The sequence below is a fragment of the Macaca fascicularis genome, chromosome 3, assembly GCF_037993035.2.
Source record: "Macaca fascicularis isolate 582-1 chromosome 3, T2T-MFA8v1.1".
NCBI classification, from domain to species: domain Eukaryota; kingdom Metazoa; phylum Chordata; class Mammalia; order Primates; family Cercopithecidae; genus Macaca; species Macaca fascicularis.
Window position 1 is genome coordinate 42,921,314 of NC_088377.1, and position 7,554 is coordinate 42,928,867.

The following is a 7,554-nucleotide window of genomic DNA, read 5'->3' on the forward strand; positions in this document are numbered from 1 at the left end:
ATCACATGGAATGGGCTCAACTCCCCAGTTAATAAGTGACAGCACATGTAAAATATTGTCTACCAGGGAACCTCATTGAACACTTAGTGTTCAGACTGTGTTTTGGTGTCTGGTTCCCTAAGCACCACTGCAGTGAAAATAATAGACCTTCGGCAGAAAAAGTTTTGGCAAATATATTGCATAAGCCATTTAGAGCAGTGAGTCATTCTTATTACTTGGGTTGGTGGAATCCCTTTCAAAATGTAAGTTACTAATACAAACAAAGATGGAACTTTGTGAGCAGGCATTTTTAAGAATAAGTAGTCTCAGGACTGATAATATTAACTCCTTTATGCACATCAGGTAGAACTTTATTATGACAGATACTAGAAATGTACAAAGTGAAGTTAAAAGGTGACTCCTAGCAGCACATCTTACTCCCTGGATTCTCTAATGAGATGGGTGTTTCTACTTTGCTGTTGCCTTTTTGAATAGTTCAATTCTCGCATTAGTACTGCTGTGTGGGAGGGAGTCTGTGTGAACAGAGTAAGAGTTGTGACAATCAAGTCATAGAATAAATGCTTGGAAATTTTAGAATCATGTAAACAGCTTATGGATTGAGTATAGATTCCCAGTGCTGTCAGTCTCACCCGTCCTTCTATCCACATGTGTGGAATGTTCTAGGACTCCATGGCTTTTGAGGAAGTGGCTGTGAACTTTACCCAGGAGGAATGGGCTTTGGTAGATTCTTCTCAGAAGAATCTCTGCAGAGAAGTGATGCAGGAAACCTGCAGGAACCTGGCTTCTGTAGGTAAGAATGACAACACATTTCACTTAATTACAGAAGTATTTCCCTATCATCAGTGCTATTTGTGATTTGGAATGTGGTAAGGGAATGATTTGGTGAAGAAATCAGGCATGGGCACTGTGTACAATGAACATGAAATCTAGTAATGTTTCTGTAGTTTGTAATAATTCATGATAATTTTGTGGGTCTGCATTTTAGGAAACAAATGGAAAGACCAGAATATTGAAGATCACTTTGAAAAACTTGGGAAAGATATAAGATAATTTGCACTGAGAAGAGGAAATAAAGTCCTCTGAAGGAATCTTAGCTTGTCATGAACTTAAAAACAAGCAATCAAAACAAATAGAGTCACTTGAAATTTATTTTTTTTTAGAAAAATTTCACCCAAAATGTAACGTACTTCAAGGTAGCAGTCAGTGTTTGGAAAACAGTTTACTTGAAAATAGCACTACAAAATTGTGTATATGAATGTTACTAATTTGGTCATAGCCATGCAGGTGGTAGCTGTGTTTTCAGTAGTAACCCATTTACTTTCAAATAATTCAATCATGGCAAAAATAATAATAACAATAATAATAATAACAATGCTTTTTCCTTGGTATTGGTAGCAGTGTAAGGCCAAGACCTATTAGTAAGTGGAAAGTTATTAAACCAACCAATAATAATGTGCTTGTCATTTTTTTACAGAAATCATGTGGTACAGAGACTGTGTGAAAGCAAAGAAGGTAGACAGTATGGACAAGTAGTCAGCCAAATTCCAAATCTTGATCTGAATGAGAACATTTCTACTGGATTAAAACAATGTGAAAGCAGTGTTTGTGGAAAAGTCTTTGTACATCATTCCCTCCTTAATAGGCACATCCTGGCTCACTCAGGATACAAACCATATGGAGAGAAGCAATATAAATGTGAACAATGTGGGAAATTCTTCGTTTCTGTTCCAGGTGTTAGAAGACACATGATAATGTACAGTGGAAATCCAGTTATACATGTACGATATGTGGGAAAGTGTTTTATTTTCTCAATTCATTTGAAAGACATCAGAGAACTCACACAGGAGAAAAACCCTATAAATATAAACAATGTGGTAAAGCGTTCACTGTTTCCGGTTGTTGTCTAATACATGAACGAACTCACACTGGAGAGAAACCCTAGGAATGTAAGGAATGTGGGAAAACATTTAGATTTTCTTGTTGTTTTAAGATGCGTGAAAGGACTCACACTGGAGAAAGACCCGATACATGCACCAAATGTGATAAAGCCTTCAGCTGTTCCACTTCCCTTCGTAACCATGGAGCATTCATACTGGAGAGAGACCCTATGAATGTAAACAATGTGGCGAAGCCTTTAGTCATTTGAGTTCCCTTTGTAACCATAGAAGTACTCATACTGGAGAGAAAGCCTATGAATGAAAACAATGTGACCAAGCCTTCAGTCATCTCAGTTCCCCTCACCTCCACGAAAGAATTCATACTGGAGAAAAACCCTATGAATGTAAGAGATGCGGTAAAGACTACGCTCGTTCCAGTCATCTTACTCGCCATGAAAGAAGTCATGATATAGAGGCTGGGTGTAGTGACTCAGCCTATAATCCCAGCACTTTGGGAGGCCAAGGTGTGTGTATTGCTTGAGCCCAGGAGTTCATAACCAGCCCGGATTAAAACAGTGTGAAACAACCTGGGCAACACGGTGAAACCCTGTCTCTAGAAAAAATAAAATAATGCCAGGCATGCTGGCTCAAGCCAGCTACTCGGGAGGCTGAGACAGGAGAAGGGTGTGAACCTGGGAGGCAGAGTTTGCAGTGAGCCGAGATCGCACAACTGCATGCCAGCCTGCGCGACAGAGCGAGACTCCATCTCAAAAAGAAAGAAAAAAAGAAAAAAGAAAATAATTAACTGGGCATGGTGGCACATTTCAGTTGTCTTAGTTCTTTTTCAAGGACATAAAAAGCCACAGGGGGTTGGGGGAAAGCCCTGTGCATGCGGATCACGAGGTCAGGATATCGAGACCATCCTGGCCATCATGGTGAAACCTCGTCTCTACTAGAAATACAAAAATTACCTGGGTTTGGTAGCATATGGTTGCCATCCCAGGTACTCAGGAGGTTGAGGCAGGAGAATCACTTGAACCCAGGAGGCGGAGGGTGCAGGGAGCCGAGATTGTGCCACTGCACTCCAGCCTGGTGACAGAGTGAGATTCCATTTCAAAATTAAAGAAAATAAATAAATAAATAAATAAATAAAGCCCCTTGAATGTAAGAAATGTGGTAAAACATATACTCTTTCCCATTCCCTCATAAGCATGAAAAGGCTCACATTGCACAGAAACCTTAAGAATGTAGGAAATGTGGTCAGGCCTTCAGATTTTCCTGTTTTTGAAGATTTGGGAGGACTCAGGGTGGAGAAAAGCCTTTTGAATCTAAATTTGTGGTAAGGCCTTCAGTTATGTTAGTTCCATTTGAAGACATCAGCTGATTCCTGAGAAAAACCCTATGAATGTCCAGAATGTGGGAATGTTTCATTTCTCTCATACCCACTCAGGGACATATGAAAATGCACACTGTAGCTGGCTGGACCTTGTAAATACAAGAACGTACACAGGATTAAGACTCTAATAGTTTAGAAACTGCAAGAATATTTTCAGTTTTCACATTTACTTGAAAAGTCATGTGAAAACTCCCATGGGAAAGAAGTTCTATAAGTGAAGCTTTTCTAATTTGGAAAGCCTGATGCAAATTAATTATGGTGCAGTGCTTGAAAAAAATGTATGAAATGTTACAGAAGTTACAAGTATATTGCTTTTATCAGTGGCTCATTCTTAAAGAGTCTTGAGTAGGCATTTCACCTTGTTTTGCGGGAAACCTTGAGGTGAGAGTTCTGTAAATGCTCTTTAAGCAGTAGTACTTGAGTTTCATAGATAATGATATTAAGTTTGTTGATAGAATTTTTGTCTATTCATTTGATAATGTGCTGGATTCATGGTTGAATTTAATTTTTCTAATATGTAGGTACGTTTAATTTTTTTATTTCATTATTTTTTTTTTTGAGATGGAATCTCCCTCTGTTGCCCAGGCTGGAGTGCAGTGGTGCAATCTCGGCTCACTACAACCTCCGCCTCCTGGGTTTAAGTGATTCTCCTGCCTCAGCCTCCCGAGTAGCTGGGCATACAGGTGCCCACCACTATGTCCAGCTAATTCTTTGTATTTTTAGTAAAGACAGGATTTCACCATGTTGGCTAGGCTGGTCTTGAACTCCTGGCCTCATGATTTGCCCACTTTGGCCTCCCAACGTGCTGGGATTACAGACATGAGCCACTGCACCCGTTCAGGTAAGGTTCATTTGTATGTATTGTCCTGTGATTAATGGACCAGTGAATAATGATTGTGAATTGTTGGGATAGTCTTACTAGCCTCATTTGGTAAATTTTGATTATCCCTTGTTCATTATACACATTCCACCTTTCTTTATTAAAGGAAAAACTACTCTTGATGTAAAGATGTTTATTTCTTGCTAATAATGACTTGGTATTAATTCCTAAGTACATAAATTTTACCATAGAGTATCATCTCGTGAGTTCTTTGCATGTGTTGCCCTTTATTCTTTATTATTTCTGTCTATTATTTGGATCATTCACTTTGAATGAAGGAGAGAGGACTGTGATAGGACAACATGTTGTAACCAATCTGAGGAGGAAGCATTCAATCTCTCAGTCACATATGATATCATTCGGCTTTTCATCGATGCCTTTCTCATTGTAGTAGATAGTATTGCACCATTATGATATGATAGTTTATATATTGTTTTTTAGAGTATTACAGTCTTACCAGTCTGTGTGACATGATTCAGTTCCCTACCAGCCAACAGACAAAGCAATCACGTACTCCTGTAGGAACAAAGGAACATCCTCGGCCGGGGGTGTGCAGTGGATCACGCCTGTAACCCCAGCACTTAGGGAGGCCGAGGCCGGTGAATCATGAGGTCAGGAGATCCACACCATCCTGGCTGACACGGTGAAACCCCATCTCTACTAAAAATACAAAAAATTAGCCATGTGTGGTGATGGGTGCCTGTAGTCCCAGCTTCTAGAGAGGCTGAGGCAGGAGAATGTTGTGAACCTCGGAGACGGAGCTTGCTGTCTCCAAAAAAAAAAAAAAAAAAAAAAAAAGGAACATCCTCACTTTTTTCATGCTATACCACTCTCTGCTCCTAAGTTAATCCCTGTTTGGGCCTATGGGAGCTTACACCATCCTCCTATATGTAATTAATAACTGATGTCTGGTTTTTCTGTTTAGTAATAGATGTTATGTGTTTAACGGTGCCAGTAAACGTAGGGTACTCATTCCTTTCTCACCAGTGGGGTGCATGAGATGCTATTGAAATAATTGGCAACACAAATGGAATGGACCAGCCCTCATGCAGGACACCTGCTCAACTTGACCTACCTGCTGTCGGCTGACGGTTCCGTAACACATCAGCAGTCACCTGAGTCAGAACTGTGAGGTGACGATGGGCCTTCCCTTTGGCCTGCACAGCGTTCTGTGGTCTTCAGGTGTTTTCATCTTCTCCCACACTAAAATGTCCTCATCTCCTAGACATGAATGTTTCATTGCACCCCAGCATGACATTTGGCCTTTGCTTAGCAGGCAGTTTTGAGGCCCTGACTTATTAATGTACAAAAGCGCAGCACATAAGCCAACACTTAAGTCCTAATTAGCAAGGATCAGGCTGTATCTCTGTAGTCCCTGCATCTACTCTGGTCACCATCTCTGTATGCTGAGGGCAGCCATGTGAACATTATTAATTATTGTACACTCCAAGATAATAGTTATTATGTAGGCAGAAGTAGTGGCCTTGTTTGTTTCTTGTGCTGCTGCTCCCCTTGCCGCTTTTCCATACACCCTCCTGATGAGGTGTACATCTATGGTTCCTCATGGTTCAGGCACTGATGAGTAAAGAAAATGGGAAGAAAGAGTTTGACATTAGCCCCTATCGAAGGATATGAAGAAGAGTCTCAGTTGCTTGCATTGAAAAATTCCTAGCGAGTGTGTGGGCTTTTCTTATCACTGCTGCTTATCAGCATGTCAAAAGTCGAATCTTCGGACGGCAAGTCTTGCTGGCCTTAGACATAATGGCCTTACTGCGTGTGGAGCTAACGCCAGGAAGATAGAGTGACAGTCTCTGGAGGATTAGGTGGTCTCCTCCAATGTGACTTGATGGGTTCCTGAACTCTTTCCTGTAACCATGCAGAGAGTCTACACTGCCAGTGATCATGTGCCTCAACTCTGTAGATGTAGAAACTCAAAATATTCAAAATATTCTGAAACAGTTTCCATTGAAAGGAAAGAGAAAGACAGGTGCCATGCTCCGGTCAAGAGAACTAGTAGATGGCTCACAAGAACACTCTGTTGCTACTGTCTGTGCTTCTGTCACAACAAATATCCTGATCCTTCAGTTTTAAGGGTGTAGGGCCGTTTTCCTTCCTTTCTTACTGGTAGTTCTCAAGATAACTGTATGATATGCTGAGAAGGCAATATCCTGATAATCAGGTGACATTGGTCAGAACAGCCCAGGCTCTGTTATAGTCCCTGCTCGAAACAGAATGGCCTTTAACACTTGTGTCCAGCAAACCACATCATTTGAGAAAACCCAAGGTGGGCTGCTTTCTGGGGTCCCTCAGTTGTGGTGCAAGTGAAGCATTTACAGTCAAAACTCCATCCATCTGTTCTAGGTAGCCTTCCTGATCTTGTGGTAGCGGTTCATATTGAATCCTAGACTTCTGTTGTCTTTTGTTTGCTATTTGTAAGTAATAAATTCACTTCATGGAATTTATGTATGAATGTGTTTGGTCTCATTGTACTCAGAAAAGTTGGTAGCCATTGCACAGTGAACCCGCTTCATAATTGGTGGAAACACCTATGCTCCCCTTGTGTCACAGTAAGGAGGTTAATTCAGCCAAACATAAACTTCATGTTTGTAAAACCCTGTAGCACAATTATTACCATGCGGGAGGCCTTTAACAATGGTGATGCTGATTTGAAGAAGTCTGAAGGAAGAAATTTACACAAATGGGTTGGGTACACGGGAGTCCCTCCTAACTTAAAGAAAACCTTACTCCCCTCTGCCTAAAAAGAGTGGAGAGGCGAGGCACCGTGGCTCAGACCTGTAATCCGAGCACTCTAGGAGGCCGAGGTGGGCAGATAATAAGATATCAGGGGTTCAAGACCAGCCTGACCAACATGGGGAAGCCACATCTCTACTAAAAATACAAAAATTAGCCGGGCGTGGTGGTGGGCACCCGTAATCCCAGCTACTTGGGAGGCTGAGGCAGGAGAATTGCTTGAACCTGGGAGGCGGAAGTTGAAGTGAGTCAAGACCACGCCACTGCACTCCAGCCTGGGTGACAGGGCAAGACTCCATCTCAGGGAAAAAAAAAAAAAAGTGGATAAGAACTGAAACAGGTTTAAAATTTCACCTAATTGGAAATGAAAACTTTACAAAAATAATATTTCAAATAAAATGCTAAATGAGTGCTCATTGAATTTTATGCCTCCACAAAGTAGGTTGTGAATTAACTTCCACATCTGTTGCAAGCCACCAAAGTTGGGCAGCCTCCGTGTCTGAAATTCACATGTGGCTCAAATAAGAATTATACCTGGGGATACCCCAAAATTTAAATATGGTATCCCCTGTGATATTATGAGGAATTACTGTACATAAAACAGGTTGTCTTCCTTTAACTCTGAAAATCATATTATCTTGCCTAAATTC

The 7,554-nt window shown here is 41.0% G+C and overlaps 1 long non-coding RNA gene across 1 annotated transcript; it reads left to right on the forward strand.

The window, feature by feature from the left end:
- Nucleotides 1-661: 661 nt before the first annotated feature.
- Nucleotides 662-1,599, forward strand: LOC135969866 (uncharacterized). The gene is made up of 2 exons (XR_010585236.2): nucleotides 662-790; nucleotides 1,475-1,599. It is a non-coding gene; the product is annotated as an uncharacterized lncRNA (long non-coding RNA).
- Nucleotides 1,600-7,554: the final 5,955 nt, after the last annotated feature.